Raw genomic sequence first — 24,800 nt, forward strand, 5'->3', positions numbered from 1 at the left:
ATTAAGGCTAGGTGCTTTCTCTCTCTCTCTCTTTCTTTCTCTCTCTCTCTCTCTCTCATCACACTCATTTTAAAGTACAAAAACATTATCACAATTTGTGGTAACTTAGATCTTTACATAGGTATTAGCACAAATTGCAATAAACTGCCTGTTACCATAAAATACATCCCTTTTTCTATTGCATGCAGTATTTAGTGCATTTTGCTAAATCCAGGCCTAAATTTGCCAACTTAACACTTCAGATTCTAGTCTTTAAGCTGCTACAGCAGGGATAGATCTGTGTGCTAACAAGCAGAGATCTTCAGGTTTGGCTCACGGGGCAGGTTTTGATGTGGAGTTCCAACTACGTAGAGAGGTTAGCATAGGTGTGCTTGCACTAGGTTCTCAACTTAGTGCTCAGGTACCATCTAGCCAATCTGGTTTTTAGGATATTCATAGGGTTGAATTTTAAAAGTGATGCGCGCTCTAAAAGGCCCATATACGCAAATATCTGGGCCACACGTAAGCAATGCGTATTTTAATAGCTGCAAATTACAATCATATATACGCGTGGTCAAGCTAAAGATAAAGGGGATGGAAAAGGGGCAGATTTAGAGCAGGGCATGGGTGTTCCAGAGCGGAGTCAACAGTTCTGCGCATAAATCCATATTTTAAAACCTGCGCCTGCAGCACGCAGTGGTCTGTTAGCTGCGTATGTTTACTTCTGTTCTTGTAATGGTGTAAGTTTTCATAAATCTCTGTTTAGTCATAAATTGACTGGGAGAGGGGTCTGGGTCAACTGGGGGGAGTGCAGGCTGAAGAATTAGAGGGGTCTGGAATACCTCAAATTGGACTGGGCAAACTGGTGGACTAATGGGTAAAAATGGGAATGTCCTTTCAGCAAATGTGTTTTAAAATCTGCTTCCCTGCACATGTTAAAGCCGACAAAGTCCTAAGGAAGATGCGCAAAAAGCAAGTTTGCTTACCGTAAACGATGTTTCCGTAGATAGCAGGATGAATTAGCCATGCTGTCATGGGATCTGTCAATCAGGCCCGGGAGGCGGAGCTTGTCAAAGCAGAGAACAGAGCTTTGCTCTCTGCGGCTGCGCATGTGTTCCCGCGCAGGAAAGTAACGGTATCTCCTCAGTCTGTAATAAAGCTGTAGTGTAGTCAAAGACTTGGTGACTGCCAGGGAGGAGGGTGGGTCAGCATGGCCAATTCATCCTGCTATCTACGGAAACATCGTTTACGGTAAGCAAACTTGCTTTTTCCCGTCGATAGCAGGGCTGAATTAGCCATGCTGTCATGGGAGTCCAAAGCTCCCGATCACGTCATTTGTGACATATATGGTTGGACATGATTTGTGACAGTGTGGCAGTCACCGAGGACAGGAGGATAGAGATTGCAGTATTGCTTGTCCTATCTTCGCATCCGTGGCTGCTTGTTGGTCAAGGCAGTAATGAGATGTGAAGGTATGCAGTGATGACCATGTAGCTGCCTTGCAGATGTCTATGGGTTGCACATTCTTCAGGTGTGCTAAGGATGTTGCTACTGCTCTGACTTGGTGAGCTTTAGGAGTAGACTGTAAATGTAGATTCTGTTTGTCGTAGCAGAATTTGATGCACTGTGCTATCCAACTGGAGATGGTGCGTTTAGCCACTGGCAGTCCAGGTGCCTTCGGGTCGTAGGAAACAAAGAGTTGAGAAACACGGGAATCCGAGTTCGTCCTTTGTTTGTAGTGTGTTAAAGCTCTCTTACAATCCAGTGTGTGCAGTAGCTTTTCCCTATCGTTTGCATGAGGTTTAGGGAAAAATATTGGTAATTCCATTGTCTGATTGAGATGGAATGGGGTAATTACTTTCGGTAGGAAGGATGGATGAGTTCGTAGAACTACCTTCTGTTGATGAAATTGTAAGTATGGAGGATAATGGACCAAAGCTTGTACCTCACTAACTCTTCGTGCTGATGTTACCGCAACCAGGAATACCACCTTCCAAGTGAGGTATTTAATGTGTGCTGAGTCCATAGGTTCAAATGGAGAAAACATGACCTGTTCCAAAACTATGTTGAGGTTCCATGTAACTGGAGGTTTGGATACCGGAGGACGAATGTGTGTTAAACCCTTTATGAAACGAGTCAGTAATGGGTGATTGGATATAGGAATGTCATTGATTGGTCTATGATAGGCGCCTATGGCGCTGAGCTGAACTCTGATGGATGATGTTGCTAGACCAGCTACATATAGTGTATGAAGGTAATCAATGAGCAATTCCGGGGAGCAGTCCAATGGTGGTACACCGTTGGAAGTGCACCAGGCCGAGTAGCGTTTCCATTTATAGCTATAATTTTTCCTGGTGGAGAGTTTCCTTGATTGTAACAAAATGAATTGTGCTGAAGTGGAAACTCCTTGTTCTGTTAGAAGGAGCCTTTCAATCTCCAAGCTGTCAAGTGTAGAGATGAATGTAGCTAGGTGTAGTAGTGTTCCTTGATCTTGGCTGAGAAGATCTTGACGATTCGGTAATAGAATTGGATCCTTGATGGATAGTCGAAGTAGGAAACTGTACCATGGTTGCCTCGGCCATGCCGGGGCTATGAGTATCAGTTGAGCTTTGTCCGCTATGCACTTCTGAATTGTTCTTGTTATGAGAGGTATGGGAGGAAAGGCATAGAGAAGGCCTGTCGTCCACGGAATGAGGAAGGCATCTTGAGCAATCTTGAATTGGCTTGGTCTTATCGAGCAGAATTTGGGAACTTGAGAATTGATCTCTGTTGCAAAGAGATCTATGGAAGGTGTCCCCCACTGTAGAAATATGTTCTGGACTACTTCTGTATTGAGTGTCCATTCGTGGGGATGAAAGATGCGGCTTAGTCTGTCCGCTCTTGTGTTTGCAACTCCCGGAAGGTAAGTTGCCTGTAGATGTATACAATTCTTGTGAGCGTGTTCGAAGATTGTCAGGGTCTCCTTGCAGAGGGACCATGAACCGGACCCTCCTTGTTTGTTGATGTAAAACATCGCTACTTGGTTGTCCGTGTAGATCATGACCCTGCGTCCCTTCAGGTGGTCTTGGAAGACTTGCAATGCGTTGCAAATCGCTCTGAGTTCCAATAGATTTATTTGTAAATTTTGTTCTGAGAATGTCCATAACCCTTGGGTTTCGTAAATCTCGAGGTGAGCCCCCCATCCCTTGCGAGACACATCTGTGGTTAGGACTGCATTGTGAGGAGGGGGGCTGAACAACGCTCCCTTGGACAAGGTGGAGTCTAGGAGCCACCATACTATATCTTTTTTCATTTCTGCGGTTAGCAATACCTTCTGCGTCAATGGTTGTGAATGCTGTTTCCATTGTCGTTTTAGACCCCATTGTAGGCATCTCATGTGTAGCCTGGTGTTGGGAACCATGAAATTCGCCGCTGCCATGTGGCCCAGAATTACCAGGACTTGTCTTGCTGACGGTCTCTGAGTATGTTTCAAGGTGTGCAGAAGTTGACGGAAATGTGATATTCTGTCGTCTGGGAGGTATGCTCTGTTGTGCGTAGTGTCCAGGCATGCGCCTATGAACTGTAACTGCTGTGTTGGTTGTAGATGTGATTTCTGAAAATTTATCACCAACCCTAGTTCTTGCAAGCAATGTATCACCCGATTGAGGTGATCCTGTAAGATGTTCGGAGTTGAGGCAATTATGAGCCAATCGTCCAGATATGGAAAGATGGTTATACCTTGTTTCCTGAGATGAGCCACCACCACTATCATGCATTTGGTGAAAACTCTGGGTGCCGCCGAAAGTCCAAAGGGAAGAACTTTGTACTGGTAGTGTTGATGTCTGTATCGAAAGCACAGGAAGTGCCACGATGAAGGATGGATTGGAATGTGCGTGTAAGCATCCTTCAGATCGATGGAGAACATCCAATCGTTGGTTTGAATGAGAGGAAGAATTGACTTCGATACCATCTTGAATTTCTCCTTGATGAGAAATTTGTTCAACTCCCTTAGGTCTAGTATTGGGCGAAGGCCCCCAGACTTCTTTGGAATGAGGAAGTACGGGGAATAAAATGCTGCTAAATTGGGATGTGGATGGATTTGTCGAATTGCTTGTTGTTTGCGAAGTGAAGCAATTTCCTCCCCCAGTTGTGGATGGGAATTGTAGATCTTGAGTGTGGAAAGATGAGGCAAGATGGGTTTTGTTACAAATTGGAGTTGGTAGCCTTGACTTACTATCTCCAGCACCCATTGATCTGATGTTATTGTTTCCCAGACATTCATGCAAGCACGAATTCTGCCTGGAGGAGCTTGATGTTGTGGTGGCGACTGAGTAACTAAAAAGATGACGTTGGTTTTGCTGCAGTCGTCGGCTGTTGTGTCTGTTGCCTCTGGTTATGTGGTTTACCTCTTCATTGATTTGAGGTATTGTTTTGTGGAGCAGGACGTTGGTAGGCAGTGTATGGCTGCGTACGAAAAGATTGATAAGATCTATAGGGTCTTCTGGCATAGGATTGCCTACGGGTAGACCCCACATAGCAACGTGTAGTCGAATAAATAGGATGTGATGCTAGCGATTGCACTGCTAGAGCTTCGTCCTTTAATTTACTTACTGCTTCCTGGAATTTCTCTCCGAACAGGTTATCTCCTGTACATGGGAGATTTGTTAGTTTTTCGTGCAAGTCTTCACGTATCGAACTGGAACGTAACCATGCTAGTCTGCGGGCTGCGATGGCTGTTGCAGATGCCCTGGATGATGTTTCCTGTGCTTCGTAGATTGATCTCAAGAGGTGTCGAGAACATTCCTCCATGTCATGAAGAGGCTGAGGTATCTGTTCTGCCATTGAGGAATGAGTACCTTTCATAGCTTGCATGCATTCATAGAGGTATTGCACCATGTAGAACTGATGTTGCATAATTCTTGCAGTTAACATCGAGTTATGGAATATTTTCCTGCCAAACTCATCTAAATATTTGTTGTCTTTTACTGGTGGAAAATTGCAACTTTGTCTTTTTGAATCTTTGCATTGCCGACTCTACTACAAGTGATGCATGAGGCAGTTGTGGTAGAGTGTATAGTGACGCTTTCTTCATACAAAATTTTATGTCTGTTTTCCTGGAAACAGCTGCTATTGTATACGGGGCCTCCCAGGATTTTTGTAAGACTGAATGCAGGATATCTTGTGGTGGAAGAGATGTTGGTTCCCTTGAGTATCAAAAATCTTTAGAAGACCAAGGGTTTCTGCCCTAGGGTCTGTCTCTTTTTGGACTTCTAGGTGTAGAATGGTACCCATTTTTTCCATGAATTTTGGGTATGTTAGGTCTTCAGGAGGGGAATATGGTTCCTGTATGTGGTCCTGCAGGTCTGAGAGACATCCCACCGATGATGAAGGGGATGTTTGTATTGAAGGAGAATCTAAAGATGTCTCCTGGTTATGAGTTGGTGAGGTTGGTTGGTCTAACATGGGAGATGTCGGTGGGTTTGTCAACTGCTGTTCAGTGGTTTGTACTCTATGTTGTGTAGCATTTCCATCAGCAGTATTAGTCATTTGAAATGATGATTGAAGCGTCTCGTAAAAGCCTGCTAAAGATTGAGATAGTTGGTAAAAAGCTTCTCTTGTATGAGAAGGCATTATCATACGACTGTCTGGTTGTTGAGTGATAACTGGTTGAGGTGAAGTTGTAGGAACTTCTCTATCTCCTTGTAGTTTATTGATTGAACTATTCCTTGAATATTCTGAATCTGAAGAAGTGAGCGAGGAAGAAATTTGTACTATTTTCCTCTTTGAGCAGGTATGAGCTTTACGAGGTGATATAAAAGTAGAAGGACTTATCTCCCATGTAGCACTCCTCTTTGGTAATTTATTACGGTGGGAGTGACTTGAATACTCATGATATTCATCAGATGATGTATCAGTATCCGTGGCTCCAGTCTCTGGAGAAGAGCTGTGTGAAGGGTACCGTTTCCGCTTCAAGCTCGTTCCATGCGCAGATTTTGATCTATGCGTTGATTTAGATTTATGCGCAGTTTTATGCTTACGCGCATATGTGGAATTATGTGCAGATATGCGCGTATGCGCGACTGTAGACTTATGCACACTTGTATATCTGTGCGCGGAAGTAGATTCATGTGCAGTAGTAGATGTGTGCGCATATCTTTTTGATGCGGCGCGCACATGGGTCATCGGCGCCGAAGTGTTTGGCGCCGTGCGCATAGGTTTCATTGTAGTCGGCGCTATACGCGCAAGTTTCTTTGGCGCCGAACGCGCAGTGTTTTCCGGCGCCGTACGCGCAGGGTTCTCTGGCGTCATACGCGCAGGGTTCTCTGGCGCCGTACGTGCAGGGTTCTCCGGCGCCATGTGTTTCTTCTGCGCCATGCGCGCCGGAAGCTGTAAGCTGCGTGCAGACTCCTTTCTCGGCGCCGATATGTTATTCTGCGCAGACAGCGTCATAGGCGCAGAAGTCTTCGGCGCTGAGGATTCCACCTCCGATGAGGTATGTTGCGGCTCTGTAGGCACTGGGGATTTTCGAGAACCCACTGGCCTTTGTCTTTTTTCCTTTCCTTTTCCTCCTATAGTGGAGGACTTAGGATCCAACTTTAAAGTTTTCCTTTTTGGTGGAGCCGATGAAGTGATCGGGTCAGGCGATGAATGAGCCTCCGACGGATCTCGTGAGGCAAAAAGTTCCTGCAGCCTGTAGGCCCTTTGTTTTAATGCTTTGGGTGACATCTTAGAGCAATACTCACAGTTGTCTCGATTATGACTTGGTCCGAGACATTTATAACAGCGGTCATGTCCGTCCGTGACCGACATTCTTTTTCCACAGCTACAGGGTTTGAACCCTGGTTTTGACTTTTTTTTTTTTTATTTCTGTTTTTAAAACTGAGGAGAGTTCAGCTCCGTGTGCGATCCCGCTTGCGGAAAAAACAGACGAGGAGATACCGTTACTTTCCTGCGCGGGAACACACACGCAGCCGCAGAGAGCAAAGCTCTGTTCTCTGCTTTGACAAGCTCCGCCTCCCGGGCCTGATTGACAGATCCCATGACAGCATGGCTAATTCAGCCCTGCTATCAACAGGAAAATATGTTTGCTCGAATAACCGCTTAAAATTAGGAGCACACATATGCGGGATAGGTGTATTTTAAATCATGCATGTATAAATGCGCACATGATTTAAAATTCCAGTCTATGTTCACTCCCGTCTCCATAAGTGTGCGTATGGGTGCCCGCATGTTCATTTTAAAGTCACTGTCATAATGAATGTGCATGAGATTGGCATACAACTGCATGCAAATATATCTCACCTATGTATATTGTAAAGAATCACTGCTATTGGGTGCTGCAGACTAGTTGCATTGGCCAGAGAAATGAATGTAATGTTAGAATTAACAGTTGTGTATAATGGTCCACAGTAGCTCAGTTATGTGAGATTTTCAGTGAACACATGGCTGCCAAACAAAATGGTGTAGGCCTCTGGGCCAGCTGATGCCACTTTTGAACCAGGACCCATGGGGCAGGAGCAACTGGGGATCGCTTATGTTTTTTCTGCTTTGTAGACCTAAGGAAGGCAGTAAGACACCATGGCGGGAGGGGGTGGTGAGGCTGGGTGGTGGGGATCTTAGGGGGGAAGGTTGGTGGTGGTGGTGGGGGGGAATTTGCTGTTTGGCACCAGGGGTGGAGGTGGTTTCTTTATGTTTGTTTTTTTAATATGGTGTTTATTTTGGTTCAATAAACAAACCAATACAAAAGAAACATTAAACAAACCAAAAACTGAATTAAAAAAAAACAAAGAAAAAGCAAAATGAAATGAAAAAATTTCCCTGCACACTCCTTTTCAATAGTGCATAGCACAATATATTTTTTCAGAAATGTATGGGTTTTTTTGTTTTCACTGGTGTCCATGAAAGCTGAAATGAAGTCTTGCTGTTGCTTTACTTAAGAGTGAATGTAAGTGCAGTATACATGCAATAAATGAGCAGAGATTGTAACCACCAAGGAATAAAGACAACCCATTTTGAAATATAATTCTCAAAAGGCTCATTTCTGTGGGTAAAAGGGACAGAAATGTCCCTTTTGAAAATTGCTCAGTGAAATGAAAATACAATTACGTGCATGTTCTTCATATGTATTTCATTTTAAGCACATTGGGGCAGAATCTGGGTGGACTTTGCATTTAAATGCATTTTTTTTTCGATCGTGAAAAGCATTCACATCAATTTCCTCCAAAACTTTCCCTGAACAAAGAAGGTGAAACTTTGCACAGGAAGTCTTCTTGGGATAATTTTAAAAAGCAAACTTAGGTGCATAAATTTGCTTTGAAAATTGGAGAAGAGCCAGATAGTGTCATCACTCTGTCCCCACAACTGGAAGCAGCAGCAGCAGCAGCAGCAGTGAACAGCATTTTGGGACCAGAGTGAAGCCACTTGCAGGACAATTTGACCCAGCAGCTTAGGACAGAGAATTTCCCAGGTGTACTGCAGGTGAACAGGTGGAAGCAAGTACCTGGGCGACAACAGCACAGACTGGCTTTTTCTTGCAATGACTCCCACTCCAGAGACTGCAAAACTGACGCCGGGGACTGTTCTCTTCCATAACTTGCTCTGAAATCCATAATCCCTTTATCTGCCAGATGGGCCAGTCAATACTTAATTTAACTTATCTTTTTTTTTTTTAAATAAAGAATTATACCAGACAGGTGTCTCAATCAAATTTGGCCGGTTTGCTTTCGCCGCAGATTCTACTCTTTGAAATGTTTTGACTGCCAACAATAAAATAAGATTCCTGTTGACTTATTTGCTAGCTATCTTTCCAGGAAGGACCTGTAATGGGATGGGAGAGACAAGTTCAGTCTCAGTCAACAACCAATGGGAAGAGTCATGATCACCTTGATGTCATAGCCATTGACCTCCTTGTCTCAAAATATAGGTCATGGAATAACACATAACATTTGGAAAATTCATTCCACTTTTTTTCTTTAGCCGGTTTTAATTTACTTTGTGAGCTACAACCCAAAGCTTCTTTGCCACAGACCCAGCTTGTTTGCTATTGCCAGATTACAGTTTATTTAAATTATCTGAATCACAAGATGAACCGGACAGTATAAAGCATTGTTGAAAAAGTATTATTTTGCCCATGCTGATTTATATTAGTTTGTAAGTCCACAAATATACTCGGGAAACACCGGGAGTTGAAAACTTTCAGGAAATAGATAATTGGTCATGAAGTGAAACAGGATAATTAGAAAATGTTTTGGGACAAATCCATGAGAGTGTTGCTCTTAGCATCTTAGTCAGTCTTAGAGTGATGTGAATGCTGGTTAAGGTCTCTAAGCTTTATGCAACAGCAAATGATAGGTGCTGGTTCTGTGAGAATAAACTTGGAACATCTTCCTATGTGCTGCTTCTTTTTCTCAAGTGTAGAAGGAGAGATTTTTCAGGATTATTGTATCTTACTTTATTTTATTTGATTGAGATATATAGAATAATATTTGTATTGTTTTCTATATACAGTTCATTGCTTTTATTTAATTATCCATCTTTTTTGTGTCAATAAAAAGTTTGAAAAGTAAAATTGGATATGTCCGTATAAAAATCTACATGTAGCACAGATTTTTGTTTATAAATAGGATGTCCTGTTCCATTAGTTGGTAGGCAGGGGAATCTAAGAATCTGGGTCTCCTCCTGGCAAGCGCACCTCTGCTATTTTACTGCCAAAGCTGCCTACTCTTGGGAGCTGTAGGATGTGAAAAAAAAAAAAATTACAGGGCTGTGATTAAAAGACTTACTACAGCCTTTGTACCTGTGTCAATTCTGACAAAGCTGATAAATATTTATCTTGTAATAAGGCATTTTATGCAGGCCCTTCTCCATAGTATGGAATACCTTAACTTTTGCATTAAAATATGCATAAGGCTCATTATTTCATTTTGTATATACATACAAAGCAACTCTAATGTTTTCAGCAATATCTAGAACTAGACAGAGGACAAAGGATGTGAATTTATTTGAAATGAATTTGGTAAAATGCAAAGTATGAGACCATTTTTGTTTTATTTGTGAACCCCTGAACTGAATGGAGGGTGCCCACAAATGTATAACAATTTTGTTTCATTTGTTTCTTTACCATTTAAGTCTATGGCACATTTAAAAGGTGCTGCAGTAAGAAAGCCGCAGGAAGACTGCTAACTATTGCAGGTGGAAAGAAGAAAAATATTTTGTTTCGTTTTTCGTTTTGTTTGCTTAGAAATTTTGTTTCATCTAATGTTTATTTCATTTACGGCTCGATCCAGTAAGGCCGCGGTAAAAACAGTGAGGTAGTGTCAGGCGCACCCTTCCTCCCCGCACGCACAGTTCTCTTCACTAACTCCCCGATACTCTCCTCTAATCGCATGCAAATGCATGCCGCGGCTGTGAAGCGTTAGGGAAGGGTTATGCCCGCGCAACCCATTTTACTGTATAGGCGCTGTAACAGCGCCTATACAGTAACCTGGGTGCGCTGGTACCTGTCATTTCAAATGACATTTGAAATGACAGGCACCAGGAAGTGTAAAAAAGTTTAAAAAGTGTAAAAAACAAAAAACCTGTGTGTTATATAAAAAAAAAATAAAATTTTAAATACCTGTCGGAGGGCCGTGGGTCCAGGCGGCCGGTGGGCGGCGGGCAGCCATCAGCGGCATCCGGTAGTCCCTTCTCCCTTCCTCCCTCCCTCCCCTGCCTGGATGAGCGCCAAAATCGCACGGGCGGGTCCGGCAGCGGGGGGGCGGCAGCAGGATCCGGGAGCGGCGGGTAGGCAGCAGCGGGGTCCGGGGGGGTAGCGGCAGCGGGGTCCGGGGGGGGGGGGGGGGGGCAGCGGCAGCGGGGTCCGGGGGGGTGGCAGCGAGATCCGGGGAGCCAGCAGCGGCAGCATGTTCGATCGAGCAGGCAGGTAGGTGGCAAAGTAAAGATGGCCGCCTGCACGGGAAAATCGTGCAATTGGCCGCTGAAGACGTGACGTCACACCCCGTGACGCCAAACGTCGTGACGTCATGTCTTCAGCGGCCAATTGCACGATTTTCCCGTGCAGGCGGCCATCTTTACTTTGCCACCTACCTGCCTGCTCGATCGAACATGCTGCCGCTGCTGGCTCCCCGGATCTCGCTGCCACCCCCCCGGACCCCGCTGCCGCTACCCCCCCGGACCCCGCTGCTGCCTACCCGCCGCTCCCGGATCCTGCTGCCGCCGCCCCGCTGCCGGGCCCCCCCCCCGCTGCCGACCCGCCCATTCGATTTTGGCGCTCATCCAGGCAGGGGAGGGAGGGAGGAAGGGAGAAGGGACTACCGGATGCCGCTGATGGCTGCCCGCCGCCCACCGGCCGCCTGGACCCACGGCCCTCCGACAGGTATTTAAAATTGTTTTATTTTTTTATATAACACACAGGTTTTTTGTTTTTTACACTTTTTACACTTACCATAGCAGGCCCGAGCCTTGCTACTTTTTCGTTTGTTTTTTTTTGCCCTGGTCCCGTCCGGTCTCCTGCAGCCCCGTCCGGTCCGGACGGGGCTGCAGGAGACCGGACGGGACCAGGGCGGGTAAGCAATGTTTTTTACCCTACACTACACTACACTAACTCCTACTAGGGGGAGGCGGTAAACTAGCAGGTTAAGGCCGCGGCAGAACAGCGGGTTACGGAGGAGATAATATCAGCGCCCGTTACAGTATCGCAGGGGAATAACTAATTCCTTCATTATACAGCTTTTTCGTTCATTTACATGCCGGGTGCGGAAAGGGTTATGCGTCTGTTTTCAGAAGCGATACGGACGCGTGAAACTGGAGACTGTATCGCCGAATTGCCTTGCGCGCCCGAATTGTGCGCTACGAGCACGTTACAGATGGGCAATCCTCGAGCGGATGATACTGGATCGACCTGTAAATTAGTTAAAAAAAGAAATAAAGATTAAAAAAAAGAACAGCATCTGCTGAGGCCTCAAATGCCTCCTACACATCTGTCCCACCCCCAAAAATGCCAGGGCCAGCATCCTCTCGAGCCTCAACTTACTCTATTGGGGGGGGGGGGGGGGGATCTGATGCTGAAGCCTAGGCCCAGGCTTGTGTACGGCCTAGGCCGAGATTGGTGTGACTTTCAGCGGTGTAGGACTACATAAGGCCAAGGTTTCAGCCTGGTCCTAGGCATTGGGACCAAGCTTTGAGGCCTGGTTCAGACGCCAAGGCCCAGACTGAAGCCTTGGCCTTGTGTAGGCCTAGGCCATGGTAGGTTGCCTGGATTTTGGCACAGGCGAGGGCCCGGGCCCGGGCCCAGGCTCAATACCACAGCTCAGTCTATTGATCGGTCCTTACTCTGGGGCCTTGGCCTGGAACAAGACATGATGCTGGAACCAGATCCTGAGGCTGGGTCTCATCACCTGGGCCTCGGCCTAGGCTGGGGCCTGATCCTGTGTCCTAGCCCAGTCTGGAGACCAGGTCCTGACACCAGAGCCTCGGTCCAGATGCAGGTCCAAGTCCAGAACTTGGCCCAGAGGCCAGGTCTCGATCCCAGGGCCTCGGCCCAGGGTCAGACCCAGGCCCGGTGTTAAGGCCTTGGAGACTTCTGTCTTCTTTCTTCGAGGAAATGAGGCCATCCATTTTGTAAGCCCCAGAGTTAATTAATTCCGGTGCTTCCTCCCCAGTGGAGGGTGCCATTTTGATGTATGGCAGCCTAATTGTGCTGCCATACATCAAAATGGTACCCTACATTGGGGAGGATGCAGCTGAATTAATTAACTTCAGCATCTCCCAAGTGGACTGCATCATTTCATCGAAGAAAAAAGAAGACATAAGATAGAAGACTGCCGAAGCCCGAGCCTGACACTGAACTGAGGCACCGGGGTCAGGGCATGTCCCCCAGGCCAAGCCTTGGCATCGGGCCTGGGTCTGGGCTGAGGACTCAGTGTCATAACCTGGTCTCTAGACCAGGCTTCAGCTTTTGGCCTGGGCCCATGCCACTGTCTAGGCCAAGGCCAAGGTTTCGGGTCTCTGCCTAGACCGCAATACTGGATCCCCGACAGAGCAGGTAAGTGTTTTCAATTTTTGGGGTCTTGGTCTGAGACCCTGGCATCACACTTGGCCTAGGCCACAGCTCCTGCATTGGGCTGCGGCCTATGCCTAGGAGAGGCCTCAGCCTTGGGCCTAAGTCCAGGCCCTGACGTTGTGCTTGGGTATAGGCTGAGGCCCCTGCTTTGGGCCTTGCCCTCTTATGCGAGGCCCCAGCTTTGGTCCTGGTCCTAGGCATAAAGGATCAATTATTTTGTTTTCAAAACGAAACTTGAAAACCAACAAAATTTCATCTGATTTCCAATCGTTTCTCTTTGAGAATGAAATGAAACGAAATAGAAAATTTCGTCTCATTTACTATTTTCATTCTTCTGAATGCCCATCCCAACCTACTGTAACAAACAACCATTTCCTGTGTGAGGCAGCAGCCAAGCTACAGCCTTGGTGGGAGAAGCAGGCAAGTTGACAGGACAGAAGACCAGTCTAGGTCTGGAGACAAGGTTATGATGCCTAGGCCTCGGTGTGTCCCAAGTGGTTGCTGATCATTTGAAGAGCAAAGAATGAAGAGAGAAGACATCAGAAAAGGATTTCCGAAGCCTGGGCTACAAACCTGAGCCTGACTCTAGGCCAAGGCCCCAGCATCAGGACCCAGCCTCTGGGCCAGCCTACGATGATGGGCCTGGGCTTAGGACTGAGCCTCTGGGCTGTGCTCCATCATTGGGCTTGAACTCGGTCCTTGGCCTAGGCTGAGGCCCAGGCATGGGGATCCAGCCTCTGGTCCGGGCCCTGACAGTGAGCCTGGGCTTGAGCTTGCAGACTGGGTTCTGGTATCAGGCCAAGACCCAGGCATTGGACTGAGCCTCTGGGCTTGGCCCTGGCATTGATCGGGACCAGGCCTCCAAGATTGGGCCTTGCGTACAATTGGAGAGGAGATTGCTGTGACTTAACCCAGCCTAGGCCTACACACAGCTGATGCTTCACCCTGGGCCTAGACCTCATCTATAGATGCCCCCCAGACCAGGAAAGTGTGGTCATGGAGGATCCTGGCCCTAGTATTTTTCCAGTTGGGAGGGCTAGGTAGTGGGCATGGAAAGCCTCAGGAGGCCCCGTTTCTTTTCTTTTCTTTTTTCCATTTTGTACAGGTTAAACTCCCCCAAAAACCAAAATGTAAAATGAAACAAAATGTTTACCCCTGAACACCCTTAGTATTCAGTAGGAGAATCTGCCACAGTAAAAGGTGGAAGATCTGACCATCTGTGAATTATGAATATGTAAATGGAAGAAGGAAGAGTTAGGTACAGATATTGTGGATGTGGTGCTTCATTGCAATTAGAATTAAATATACTATTTCATATACCTTCTCCCCTCCCCCCATGCACATTGCAAATGTATTCATTTATTCAGGTATTTCTATTTTTTAATATACAGTATTTGACTACATTAAGAAGTAGTGCTAGATAATTATTTTTGAGATTGTTTTCAGTACAAATATTATCTTGGTCTCTCGCACCTAAAAGCCAAGATGAAAGTTCTTAGCTTTTTAAAACAGTGGAAGCAATAATACAGAAATTATTTTTTAGACATTATTATAGGAGTGGAGAGCAGATAAAGAAGAGATCAAAATATAATCACAGATACCATTTGTTTTCTTTGTGGTTGACTATTCTTTAAAGAGAGGTTATGTACATATATTTTTCTGATGTGATGCAATCTTTGCTACAGATTGAAGTAATAAGTGAAATTCTGTTATTGAATCAAACTGAAATACTGGTTAAAAGCTTACCTGATGTGATGTTTAACTGTCAAAAGGGTCAAATGGAGTCATTCTTTGCTTTATTCTCTGCGCATGTGAGGCCTCCATAGAGTATGCTCTGGCTGTATCCCATCTGTTACTGAATATCGGCTTCCTGATAAGTCCATCAATCATCCCCAGAATGACTAAACGATGCTTGGTTTAGCAGTAGAATTTTCCATGTTGCCTTCAGGACATGTAAAAAGTATAACATTTAACATTTACTTGTTCTGAAAAGCTTTACGCTTAGTGAAATTATAGCTCAGCCATAATTAAGTTGTGGTACAAATCCATGTGTCCAAAGAAGAGCCGGCTTATAAAAGAGGCGGAAGACCAAACTATCAATTGAATGGCAAATAATACAGGGCTGGTCAAATGGTAGAATCTCCAAGAATGTTTTTTATTTAAACAATCAGGTTGGTTTTTATTCCATTTTAAAGATGTGTCACAAAGACAGAGAATTTTGCAATCCTCTTCTCACAGTCCCCCGGCACGGACCGTGTTTTGAATAGCTGCGTCAGGAAGGACCTCATTCTATGGCAAAGTACTAATATATTCTAAATATTCAGAAACTAGGACAAGAAAGGGCAAAAAAAAAAAAAAAAAGACACAACCAATAAAATAAACTAGAAGAAGAGCCACAATAAATCTGAAATTACTGAACTTTTCCATTACCATGTTAATAACTCACAGGTAAATTTTAAAAGGTATGCGCATGCACCCATATTGGCAAACGAGCAGAGATACACTTAATTCTCTATCATACGTGCAAGTACACACATAGCGCATATTTTAATAACATGCTTGCACAAGTGACCATGGAGTGAGGGAGAGACAGAGACAATCTGACACTCTATATATCTCCCACTGTAAGAGGGGCACTTTCAACTCAGGGTGGGGTTTTTTGGGGGGAGGGGGCTGTGTTACATTGGTGTGCCTAGGGTGCAAGGATCTATAGACCCTTGTAATACCATCCCCCCCAAAACCCACCCTGAGTTGAAAGTGCCTCTCTTTCAGTGGGAGATATATAGAGTGTCAGATTGTCTGTCTCGCTCTCTCTCTCTCTGTGTTCAGGACCCTGAACCTTGCTCCTCATCAGGAACAGCAGTAAAGTTACGCAGGTAATGCCCATGCGCCTTTTCTGCCTCCTTACTCTTGACGCGGGCAGAGGTATGTACGCACGTACTTCCTGTCTTCTTAAAATCTGCGGTGCTTGCGTTTGGCCCTCGTACGTGCATGGGGCCATTTTTGCACGAGCAACATTTTTGAAAAATCTACCTGTCAGAATTGAATCAAGTTTCTTAACTGACTGTGAGGATGTCTGAGCAAATTTTGTTGGCTGGAACAGGAACCACACTGATTCCAGCCTTTTCTTATGCAATTTCAACTTTTATTACTTGTAACAGCAAAACAGCATCACAGTGACTTGTCTAACTTTGCAGGTTATTCACAACTCAAACTTCCCAAAGAGGGTCAGAAGCTCCTGTTCCCGGAGACATGGGAGACCTCTGATCCCAGCTGGGCTCACAATCTTATTCCCCTCCCAGAAGGGTCACAAGAACATAAGAAATTGCCATACTGGGTCAGACCAAGGGTCCATCAAGCCCAGCATCCTGTTTCCAACAGTGGCCAATCCAAGCCATAAGAACCTGGCAATTACCCAAAAACTAAGTATATCCCATGCTAGTATTAGCAGTGGCTATTTTCTAAGTCAACTTGATTAATTGTAGGTAATGGACTTCTCCTCCAAGAACTTATCCAAACCTTTTTTAAACCCAGCTACACCAATTGTACTAACCACATCACAGAGCTCTCTCTATATATAGGTTTTAAAGTGCAGCAGGTTAAATGCCTCATCCCACACAGGTTAAAGAGGAGAAACAGGGTCACTCAATCAAATACCCCCCCCCCCCCCCCCCCAGCTTGTATCCGTCAGTCTGAGCATTATTACTCTCCTGGATCCCATCCAGGGAAGTAGCACACAACCTCACTCCCTTTCATCTGTCCTCCAGCCAGCTAGGCTTGGGGTCGCGGTTCTAGGAACACACTCACCCCCACCTATTAGGGTTATCCTAGACAGCAATATTACCCTACAACCACTGTGCCCTTCGCCCAGTGTGCACCCCCATCCTTTAATTGAATCCATTGCTGGCTCCGGGTTCCAATTGTGTCCCAGTGGGACTCTTTTGGACTGGCTGTGGGACATCACGTGGTGGTTTCTTTGGTACCAGTTGTTGGTGCTCTCCACTTTGCTCTCTGGTGTCTAGTGCCTTCTCTGAACCATCACTCTCCCTGCACTTGGGCCATTCCACAGGGGCACTCTTGTTAGCAAGATTTTTTACAGAGCCTTCTTGAAAATTCAGACATTGCTGCTTGAATGTGTTTTGCTTTTGGACTTGGCCATAGAAGCAGTTCTGGGCTTTTTCCCTAATGTCTGCCTATCAGTACTTCGACTGTAAAAGTCTGGGCCCAGCACTGGCTGTCATCTAAATCCAATTCTTCTTTTCCCCTCCACCCTGCTGAAGCAGAAATTGATATTGTAATCATGCTGGGGGGGGGTGGGGGGTGTAGAAGAAGGGTGTAGTGCAGGGATTCCCAAACGTTTAGCCACTGTGACTCCATTTTAGCATTTGGAAATTCACATAACCCCCCCCAAAAGATGACAAAACAAATCAGCAGGGGTTCAACCTCTCTCCAACAATCACTCCATTCTCACCCTCACCACAGTCCAATTAAGCCCTCTCTCATCCTCAACCCTCTCTATTTGAATTTTTTCTCTCAGTTTCCACCCCAGTTTTCCAGAAGATCTCTTCTGAGAACTTCCTTTCTTCATGCTTCTTCACTCTCAGCCCCTCTAGCTGATACCCACTTACATCCTCCAAGTCCTCTCTCCATCCCATTCAGCCCTTTTCACATCCCCCAGATGATGCTCTTTCACCTTCAAGCCTTTCTTATAACCCACAATTGAGCCTCTGTCATCCCCTCCAACTCACCTCACCCCATTCCCTCTTCATGCTCAACCTCCATCCCCTATTTCTCACAGCTTCATCCCCTCCAACTCTCCTATCACATCCCCCCAGTTGATCCCCTCTCCTTTCACATCTTCCCTCAGTCTTTCATTTCCCTTTTCTCATCCTCCACAGCCAATCCCTCTCCAGATAATCCATCCCTCAAATGCTTCCTGCATCTGATCCCTCCCTTCAAACAGCCCCTTCTGTAACCCCCCCCCCCCCCCCAAGGTGAATGGCAATATTTTATTGTGGGTAACTGACAAAAGTGGCTGACCAGTGAATAGATTTAGGATTTTGCTGCCTCTAAGTACTGATGGTTCTGTGGCATTTCTCCCCCTCCCCCCCTTGAGAAAGGTTGGATAACAGGCAGTCTAAGGTACAGACCCTGTGGCAACTCAGGGGTAGACTCTGTGACAAAAAAGTGAAAATTCTGAAGTTCATTGACAAACATTTCCAACTTTTACGTTACATTATAAACCTTGCTTGTGTCTGTATAATTTTTTACTTTATTTGGGTGAAGAAAATTGATCTCAAGTATCAGTACAAGGAGCAGATCTGACAGATAGGGAGAGGAGAAGGAGGTGAGAGGACCAGGGATGGGGAGAGGAAGGGAGGAGGACTGGAGATGGAAGATGGAGAAGACTGAAGGTGGGAGGAGGGGAGGTGACCATACCTGGGAACTCTCAGGATTTGGCCCGGAGACTCCGGAATTCTAAAAGAATGACCGGGTCTCCGGGCCAATACTGGAAATCTCCGGGTGCTGCAGCAGAACCAATCTGCTTGGACCCGGAAAGAAGAAAGGAACGTCATTGGTCTTGCGCGGCTGAAAAAGGAGGAACTTGACAGTGATTTCTACCATCTCTGGGCCTTTTTAACTCTTAACTTTGCTTTCTCATGACACCGCCTGCTCCTGCACAGCCTGTTTCCTGTATCCAGCCACTTGCCCGCCCCATCCTGTTTGCCTTGGCCAATCAACATTGCAATTTCCTGCCCATGTATCAAACGCAGCACAGGAGGAGAAGGAAGAGGCTGCTGCTGCTCCAGGAGCCCAAGTTACAGTCTGCTGTTGCTAGTGTGTTTTGAAAGGGGGGGGGGGGGGGGGAGAGAGAATGAATGAGCATGTCTGTGAGAGTGAGTGAGTGTGTATTTGTGTAGGAAGGAGAGATCTGAGAGTGTATGTAGGTGAGTAGGAGAGAGCTGAGTGCAAGTGAGCATGGGTGTGAAAGTGAGTGGGCATGTGTGCATGGGAGAGACATGAGAGAGTGAGTGTGTGTGTGTGTGTTGGTGGGAGAATGGCAGAAGTAAAAGTGTAAATGGACATGTGAGAATGTGAGAGAATGAGCAGTGAAAGTAAGTGTGAACATGTAAGAGTGGGTATGAGAGAAAATTTGTGAGCATCCAGTCCCACTGTGCAGAAGTCAAAAGTTCCCACGTATGGAGGTTAGGAATCTGACATGGGAGAAAAGGAAGGAGAGAGAAGGAAGCTCTGGGATTGAGGAAGGGGAGGCTGGATAAGGAAACTGAGAGCTGTTCTCTGTTAAGTAATTGTTCAGCCAGCCTGCTGCATCACAGATTGACAAAACCAGGCCTGTGGATGCCAACTGGTGAGAAGTAAGGGCAGGCTGATGATAGGAGCAACATGTTTTTCTTGGGTAAGTTCACTGGTGGGTGAGGAGAGAGGACAATGACAATCTCCTCCATCCCATGCACATTCAGCCATCCCCCTCCCGTCATGGCAGGTCTTAAGCTTGATGATGATCTGCAGGTGGCAGCAGCATTAGTAATGAAAGTCAGCACGGGCTCACATGAGCCAGTACAAGCTCACAAGCTTTGTAATGGCCATGATCCCTCCTCACGCAGGGCTTCCTGTTACCACGGAAACCCATGCAAGGGCAGTACCAGAGCAGTACATGTAAGAGCATCCCAGCTCACAGGTCCCATGCTGACTTCCACTACTAATGCGGCTGATGCCTACAGAGTGCTGCCATTTGAGGTACTTGTGACTCCCAGGTGAAGATTTTGTGACCCCGTTTGGGTCCTGAGCCACAGTATGGGATGTACTGGTGTAGTAGTAGATCAGTATCTGCTTTGGCCCTACCTTAGATATTTCAGTGCCTAATATCTCGCTTTCCCCCTGTTGTCGAGAGCTGGTCCTGTTGATGTGGACTGTTCCCTTCTTGGAGCCTTGTCAGGTTGCAAGCCACAGGACATGAAACACTGAAATCTCATTCAGCGCAGGGTTTATTCATAACATAACAGTTAACAGGCTCTCTTTACCTTCATTAACTTGAACATAACCATATAAGCCTTTCCTGTCTGGGTCAGAATTTTCCAGTAGCTTTCACATAAATACCACCAACTTCAGGATTACCAAACTCCCTCATCCTAGGGCCACAGCACAGTTTACAGCCTTGAAGTTGCCGGGAACACAGGTGATCCCTTATGATCCCCCAAAGACCAGTCCCAGTCCTCTGGTGGGGGGCAGGGTTACATCTGTCTGGCTGGAAGCAGGGATGCGAGCCTTTTCAGCTTTACATAAAAGGCTCAGCCTGTGGCTCAAGGGCATAGCACAGGCCCTCTAAAAGCACAGACCCCAGTACAAGGACATATGTGGCTCTTTATTTCCCTTTGTAAGTCTAAAGCAGGTAAAATGAAATTTAGGACATGGGAGATGGGGTCCATGCACCCAGAGCTAGCAATGCCCCCGTGTGGAAGGTAAACAGGGGACAGTGGCAAGGGCTGACCATTTATTTATTTATTTATTTATACAAACTTCTATTCCACTGATCCACAAACCTCAGCGAAGTACAAAATACTAGGGATGTGAATCGTGTGCCCGATCGTCTTAACGATCGGGTTCGGCTAGAGGGAGAAAAAAATCTGATCAGTGGTGATGTGAATCGGAATCGGTTCCAATTCACATCGTTAATTTTTTTTTAGTGAGGCTCGACCCTTTAAAATTGAGCCCTTACCTTCCCCCACCCTCCTGAACCCCCCCCAAAACTTTTTACGAGTACCTGGTGGTCCAGTGGTACTCGTAAGGGCAAAGGGCCATCGGTGCCATCTTTATGAGTGGCAGCCGACGGCCCGAGAACGGGAGATCGCTCCCGGGACCACCACTAGACCACCAGGTAATTTAAAATGTTTTGGGGGGCTTGGGAGGGTGGGGGAAGCTAAGGGGTCATTTTTAAAGGGTCGGGTGGGTTTTTTTTTATCGGGCCATCGGCGCCATTTTTGAGTGGCAGCCAAAATGGCGCCGATGGCCCGAGAGCGGGAGATCGGTCCCCGCGCCCCCACTGGATCACCAGGTACTCGTAAAATGTTTTGGAGGGTTCGGGAGGGTGGGGGAAGGTAAGGGATTAGTTTTATAGGGTCAGGGTGGGTTTAGGGGTTGTTTTGGTGTGCCGGTTTTCCCGCCCTCCCCCTCCCCCGATTTACGATTTTTCACGATAAATCGGGGGAATTTCTATTGTATCGCGACTCAACAATTTTTGACGATTTAAAAAATATCTGACGATTTTTTTAAATCGACAAAAAAAGATTCAAATCCCTACAAAATACATATAAAATAAAATAGGACAAATAAATACATAATATTGAACAACAGTAGTAAATAAGGAGCAAAAGCTGCTGGAAACCTGAAAGGTAGGAGACAAAAGAAGTCACACAAGTCAGGACCAGGTTAAACAGAAAAGATTTTAGCAGCTTCCTAAAACGAAACAGGTCCTTTTCTGCTCTGATTTCCAGTGGGAAATTATTCCATAGGACTGGGCCCGAAATAGAAAAAATGCACTTGCCAGGTAGCTGTGCTAGTTTAAGGGAGGGGATTTCTAGTAAATGCTGGGTTGAAGAGCGAAGGCTACGGGCCGGCTGGTATATCCTAATAGAGGAAGATAAGCAAGGTGGTGCTAACCCATGAAGGGCGTTAAAGATCCAGGGGAGAGTTTTGAATTGTGCCTGCCATGTGATGCCAATGCCACTCAGCAAGGACCGGAGAAATGTGACTATGTAGAGAGGCACCAGAAATCACTCAAGCCGCAGTTTTGGATTAATTGAAGAGCATGACGATGAGAGTTGGGCAAACCCCATTAGAGTAATCCAGGGGTGGATAGCCTGATGTAATCCAGTTCCTGGATTCTTCCTGTGAAAAGGGAATGAGGTGTGCTCCTCTGAAAGTTATGTTTGTTTTGCAATGCTAAGATCTTTAAGAGGATAATTATCAAGCAGCCTCCATAAGAAAGTCAGCAAATATATGTATAGGTTACACCAGTTTTCAAAGCAGGCTTACACACATAAGTCTCTTTTGAAAATTATTTCAACAAATCTGTCTGCGCAAGTTACACTTGCTAAAACATCTGCACACATTTTCCATGAAAATGTAAGTACATACTTTTTAAAATCTAAAAATGTGTGTAAGTCCAAACCCCTTTCCACCTCTGCTCTCTAGGAATTCCTCCACTATGTCTGGGTAAAATTATGCGAGGAATGACATACCGGTAGATGCCTAAGTATATTTATTTTATTTATTTTATTTATTTAACAGCTTTTAATATACCGGTGTTCGTGCGAGCACATCACGCCGGTTTACAATAAACTTGCGAAAGGAGGAAATTACAAAAAACAGGGAGTGGGAGATGGAGCAGGTTTGAGAGAAAGGGTGGGGGGGGAGAGGGGGGGAAAGTAAAGGAGGAAGAAGATAGCAGCTGAGAAATTAAAAGGAACGTAACATTATTTACATGAGAGGCAATAAATGAGGGATAAACATTGTTACAAAGTTACAGCGGATAATGAAAGGAAATATGGATTGTATGGAGTATATATATGGAGGCTTATTTACGGTAGTTATGGCAAGTTATGAGGAACATATATATATGCTTATTTACAACAGTTATGGCAGGAGAAGAAAGACAATTAGTTTTAACTTTTAACATGCAGATTGTACAGGTTGTAAGGTAGATGGGGTGCGGTAAAGTGTAAGGTGGGGGGTATAGGGTGGGTGGGGGGTGGGCGGTACTGTGACTAGGGGGGATAAGGGGGGGGTTGGCTACGAGGGGTTGGGTTCGGGGTAGGCCTGTCTGAAGAGCCAGGTCTTAATGCCTTTTTTGAAGTTGGGTAGTGAGGGTTCAAGACGGAGGTGTGTGGGGAGGGAGTTCCAGAGGGCGGGGCCTGCAATGGTGAAGGCTCTTTCTCTGGTGGTGGAGAGGCGGGCTGTTTTGAGGGGGGGGGGTGTGGAGGGTGCCTGTAGATGTGGATCTTGTCTGGCGGGTTGAGAGGTGGAAGTGGGGCATTTCCTTAAGCCAGGGGGAGTTGTTTTTGTAGAGAGTGTTGTGTAGAATAGTTAGGGTCTTATATTGGGCGCGGAATTGGATGGGCAGCCAGTGCAGGTCAACTAGGATAGGTGTAATATGCTCTCTTCTACGTGTGTTTGTAAGGATTCGTGCCATGGCGTTCTGAAGGGTTTGGAGTGGTTTGATGGTGGAGTATGGAAGGCCTAGTAGAAGGGCATTGCCGTAGTCCACTTTGGAGAAAATAGTGGACTGTAGGACTAATCTGAAATCTGGAGTATGCCATATTGGGAAGGCAATTTTGTAACAGCACAGAGCATTTTTTAAGTTTCTTTGCAAATGCTTTGTCTGTCATCCAGGCAGCAACTAAGTGTTCTTAAAAGCAGAACATAGGTGACTTTCCTGAAAGGCAAAGCTGTACCATATGTTAATGTGACTCTATAATGCTGTTTATGCTTGCCATGTCATTGCGAAGCATTGTCCAGCCAGAACACCATCTTTTTATTTGAAATGAATGTCAGTAAGTGTTGAAGATAAGCTAATCTCCCCCCAAAGGATTTGAACTAGCTGCTACATTTTTTCTTCCTTTTCTATGTTTATTCTTTTTCCTTGTGTAATGCCCAGGCTATGGTCTCTCTCTGGGAGTACAAGGGCTCACCATTCAATACAGGGATGTAAAATGTCCTCTCAGTCTCTTATCTTCTACCAATCCATTCTGTCCCAGCATTTCCTGTAAGGGGGAAAGATTTCTCTTCAAGGCCATGGACCCATCACAGTCACTTAATAAATTATCAAAAATCACACTGGAGGCCAGGCTGTGGTTCCAACATGAATGTTAACTTGTAAACTGTCTAGAAATTTTGATGTGATATACAAATTTTAAATAAAAATAAATAAATAAATAACTTATTGAGGTAGATTCAAGCATAATGTGAATACCATTGACAGATCCAATTGGCAAACAGCTCTTTAAATCAAATAAAGATTTTCTGTCCATTACCTGCTATTAAGTTGTCTTAGAAAATAGCCATTGCTATTACTAGCATCATTAGCATGGGATAGACTTAGTTTTCGGGTAGAGATGTGAATCGGAACCGGAATCTGGTTTTTTTTTATCGGCTGCGCCCGAGCCGATAAACAAAAATCCCATCCCGACACTTCAAAACAGCTCCCTTAGCTTCTCCCACCCTCCCGACCATCCACAAAATGTTTAAAATTACCTGGTGGTCCTATGGTGGTCCCAGGAGCGATCTCCTGCTCTCGGGCCGTCAGCTGCCACTAATAAAAATGGCGCCGATGGCCCTTTGCCCTTACCATGTAACAGGGTATCCGTGCCATTGGCCGGCCCCTGTCACATGGTAGGAGTACTGGATGGCCCACACCATTTTTAAAGATGGCGCCGGCCGTCCATTACTCCTACCATGTGACAGGGGCCGGCCAATGGCACGGATACCCTGTCACATGGTAAGGGCAAAGGGCCATTGGCGCCATTTTTATTAGTGGCAGCCGACGGCCCGAGAGCAGGAGATCGCTCCCGGGACCACCACTGGACCACCAGGTAATTTAAAACATTTTGGGTCGGGAGGGTAGGGGAAGCTAAGGGAGATGTTTTAAAGGGTCGGGGTGGGTTTAGGGATTATTTTTGTGTGTCGTTTTTCCTGCCTTCCCCCAAAATAATAATAGAACCCCCACGAACAATTTTGTGGGGTTTTCCTATCGGTTTCGGGGAGC

At 45.8% G+C, this 24,800-nt stretch overlaps 1 protein-coding gene across 3 annotated transcripts in view; it reads left to right on the forward strand.

The window, feature by feature from the left end:
* LRRC2 (leucine rich repeat containing 2) overlaps positions 1-24,800 on the forward strand; it is a 285,275-nt gene that overhangs the window by 20,898 nt on the left and 239,577 nt on the right. The window lies entirely within an intron of this gene.

The sequence above is a fragment of the Rhinatrema bivittatum genome, chromosome 1, assembly GCF_901001135.1.
Source record: "Rhinatrema bivittatum chromosome 1, aRhiBiv1.1, whole genome shotgun sequence".
In the NCBI taxonomy this organism is placed as follows: Eukaryota; Metazoa; Chordata; class Amphibia; order Gymnophiona; family Rhinatrematidae; genus Rhinatrema; species Rhinatrema bivittatum.